Genomic DNA, 4,616 nt, shown 5'->3' on the forward strand with positions numbered 1-4,616 from the left:
GCCACAACCGAAGGTGCTCCTCAGATGGTAGAAAATCACAGATCAGAATGGATAGCTGAGGACAAAAAGAAGGCAAATCTGGACAATGTTGCAAAAGACATCCTCTACAAAACTTTGGACAAAAATATGTTAGCCAAAATCAAGACATGCACTACTGCTAAGGAAATATGGGAAAATCTCACTCAATTATGTGAAATTAACGATCAGACAAAAGAAAACAAGTTAACTGTTGCCATCCAAAAGTTCGACAATTCAGAAATGAAGCCAGGAGAAACTTTAGCAGATTTGACGAACGATTAAGCGGTATTATTATCGAACTCATTTCATTAGGAAAAGAATATTCTAACCGAGAAATTGCTTTGAAGGTTATGCATTTCGCTTTGAAGGTTATGCGAGCTCTTCCTAGAGAATGGGACGTACAGACTAAAGCAATGCGAGAATCTAAAGATCTAAACAAACTAGAACTTCTTGATCTCTTCGCCGACCTTAAAGCGTATGAGTTCGAGCTTGGAATACGAATTGAAGAAGATCCATCCACCTCCCAACAAACAAAGGCCTTGGCAGCTACTACAGTGACTCTTCCGGTCGAAGAGTCCACAAGTAAGAAATCGGCCGAGCAATTAAGCAATGAAGCCATGTCTTTATTTGTTAAAAAATTAAGCAAATTCATGCGCAAAAATCAATCACAGATGAATAAACCTCACTGCAACAAGGACCATACTGATGATGGTCAAGCTTGTTTTAACTGTGAAAACAAAGGACACTTTATTGCATAATGCAACAGGCCAATAAAAGATGAAAAGAGATCAAGTGACAAAAGACGAGTTAAAGAAAACAAGAGATTTATTAAAAAGAAGAATCAGCGAGTCTTAGTTGCAGAACAAGATCAAGAAAAATGGGCTGAATTAGAATCAGAAAAATCCATCTCCAAAGAATCTTCAAGTGAAAGCGAAGATGAGAAAGTAGAATGTCTCATGGCCAAAGAAGATCAAGAATCTACCGATAAAATGGTATTTGACTTTAACTCTGATGAATTCACACGAGAAGATCTTATCACCGCACTTCACGACATGATAAATGAGTTTAAGAGGCTATCACAGCAGTTCAATGAAGCCAAAACAGAAAAACAAAACTTGGAAAACAAGTTAACTCTTTCTAGCTATTCGCAGCAAAAAGAGGTTGACAGTTTGAGAGTAAAGTTAAGTCTATTAACGGCTGAGAACGATGACTTGCGAAGATTGTTCCATGCCACGTTAAAAGAAAATAAACGGTTGATAAATACAATCAACACTTGGAACAAGTCCTCTGTTTCTCTTAACAAGATGCATGAAATGCAGAAACCAGCCGGAGACAGAACCGGAGTAGGCTATAGCATTAATGAATGCAGCACTTCTGGAGCATCAACTCAACCGCTACTAGAGAAAGACAGTTTAAAACAAATTAAATTCGTCAGATCTAGTATGGTATATGAACATGATAAGACTGAAGTTCAAGACACTCAGAATGTAAATCTTGAAAATAACAGAAGGCGATGTGGTTTAGGATACGTCGAAATTGAGAATGCTAAAACCAACCGATCATGGCTCAGACGCAGGTCAAATACAACCGTTCACAACGGTTCAGGTTGGGCCAGCAGAAAGTCAGGGTCAACCGGAAATCATTCAAAAACTAGACCTAACCATTACCACAACAGCCGACCTGTTCAAAAGAGAGACCGATTGAGTGACAATGACAAATGATCGAAACAACATACTGGAAAAGAAAAGGCAATAGTACTCCACTTGATTATGCACACAACATCACTTACTTTAGGACACATCATGAAAAATCCTTCCGGATAATTCAAGTGTGGATTCCTAAAGGACTAATAAACTCAGGACCCAAATAGAAAAGGGTACCAATCTCTTGTTTCAATAATGACAGGCAATAAAGAAAAAGGAGCTGAAAGAATCCATCTGGTTCCTGGATAGTGGCTGCTCTAGACGCATGACTGGAAACAAAGATCTTTTATCATAAATAGTCAACTACAGAGGTCCAACAATCACCTTTGGTGATAATTCTAAAGGTAGAGCTGTGGGTAAATGTAAGATTATTTACGGCAAAGTTATCATTAAAGATGTGCTTCTTGTAGAAAATCTATGTTATAACTTGATAAGCATAAGCCAACTATGTGACAAGGGTTACACCATTGTGTTTCAAAAACTCGTATGCACTGTTAAAGCCACAGCTGGTAATATCATGTTGACTGGTCATAGAGAGCAAAATACATATAAAGTAAAATGGAATGATGATTATCTTAATGCACCTACCTGCTTTATTGCCTTAAATGGAAATAAAAATTGGCTTTGGCTTAAACGACTCAACCATCTAAACTTTAAATCCATTGCTATTATTAGCGGACTTAAACTTGTATCTGGTTTTCCTAACACTTCACTTTGCTAAAGATAGAATTTGCAATGCTTGTTAATTAGGAAAACAAGTCCGTTCAACATTCAAAAGCAGAGGAAGAAACTCATCAACAAGATGTCTGGAACTTCTTCATATGGATTTGTTTGGACTAATACCTGTAACGAGCTTAGGGGGAAAGAAATATACTCTCGTAGTAATTGATGATTTCTCCAAATTTACATGGGTAACATTTATAAACTCCAAAGATCAAACTGCCGATCATCTAATCAAGCTGCTCAAAAGACTTCAAAATGAGAAAAGCTAAGCAATTGACAGAATCAGGAGTGACAGAGGAACTGAATTTCTGAACCAATACCTATCATCATATCTTGAAAATCATGGCATAAAACATGAATTGTCAGCGGCTAGATCACCTCAACAGAACGGAGTAGCTGAAAGGAGAAACCACACAGTGAAGGAAGCAGCTAGAACCATGCTAGCCGAATCTAGTAATTCACAAAGATTTTGGGCAGAAGCTATTAACACAACCTGTTACACTCAAAACCGGTCCATGATCAATAAAAATCATGAAAAGATTCCATATGAAATCTGGACCGGCAAGCAACCAGAAGTTGGATACTTTCGTATTTTTTGGTTGTAAGTGTTACACTCAAAACCGGTCCATGATGGGCGAATTAAATTACTTTTTAGGACTGCATGTTAAGCAGTCCAAAAATGATATATTTATCAATCAAGCCAAATACACTAGAGATATGCTAAAGAAATTCGGCATGAAAAATTGCTCTCAAGCTACCACCCCAATGAGTTCATTAATCAAACTGGATAAAGATGAAGGGGGAATCTCGGTGGATACAAAAATATACAGAGGGTTAATTGGTTCTCTACTTTATTTAACTGCAAGTAGACTGGATATTACGTTTGATGTATGTTTATGTGCACGGTTTCAAACTAAACCTATGCAATCTCATTTTATTGCTTCTAAACGCATACTTAAATATCTTAAAGGTACTACTAATGTGGGTCTTTGGTATCCCAAATATTCAAGTCTTAATCTTGTAGGGTATTCAAACGCAGATTATGCTGGATGCAAAATCGACAGAAAAAGTACGAGCGGTTCATGTCAGTTCTTAGGCGAAAGACTAATATCATGGCTTAGTAAGAAACAAACGTCAATTGCTACATCAACCGCTGAAGCTATTTACCTTGCGGCTGGAAGTTGCTGTGCCCAGATGCTATAGATACAACAACAATTAAAAGATTATGGCATCCAAGCTACTGAGTCACCCATTTTTTGCGACAATACCAGCGCAACAGTCATCACATACAACCCTGTTATGCACTCTCGGAAAAAACATATTGATATCAGACACCATTTCATCCGAGAACATGTCATGAAGAAAGAAATACGGCTTGACTATGTTCATATGGATCAACAAACGGCCGATATTTTCACAAAACCATTACCAGAGGATAAATTTTCACATTTCCAAAATATGCTTGGATTAATCGATTTATCTTGATATAATTATTTCTTGCGTATGTTCAGTTTGTAATGCAGAAAATAAACGGAAATATAAAGAGACAGTTAGTAATACAAAATAAAAAATTTTATTAGAACAAGCGGGCACGTACAACCATAATTTCATCATCAACCGCCCTCGTCCAGCTATCCAACCAGGTGGTCAGCCCACCGGTGGAGGTACATAAAAAATCATCTGAGAAGGCAATCCTTCTCAGAGTCCTCTGCTCTTTTAGGAGCATGAGGAGGTAGACGCCATCATCAGAAAAGATGTCTGCATTATCAGTGACGTAAAGACGTCGCCGATATTTCTTCAGAGTTGCCACCTCCTTGGGGGTGGCAACTAGTCCTCCCTCAAAGGAAGACTGAAGCTCCTGGACCTCTGTCCAGGTTGCCAGTATCTTCTCTAAGACGCTGTCCTCAAGAGCAGTCTTGCGGGAAGCCACCACCGATTCCATGAATGCTTTAGCCAAGTCTGGCTCACTTGAACTGCCTGCCTTCTCCATCTTGATATTTTTTTTCTAATATTTGTAAAACTAACCCCTCTACCTGTATTTATAGATGAGTACCATATGAAGGGTCTCTCTCTCTCTCTCATGATGACACACACTAGGGTTTGAAGAGGCTTTCTGTCAAAGCTACCGCCGGTTCATCTTCCAGGATTAGCTTTAATCCACATACTTTGGAG

This window comes from Primulina tabacum, chromosome 9 (genome assembly GCF_025594145.1).
Source record: "Primulina tabacum isolate GXHZ01 chromosome 9, ASM2559414v2, whole genome shotgun sequence".
NCBI lineage: Eukaryota > Viridiplantae > Streptophyta > Magnoliopsida > Lamiales > Gesneriaceae > Primulina > Primulina tabacum.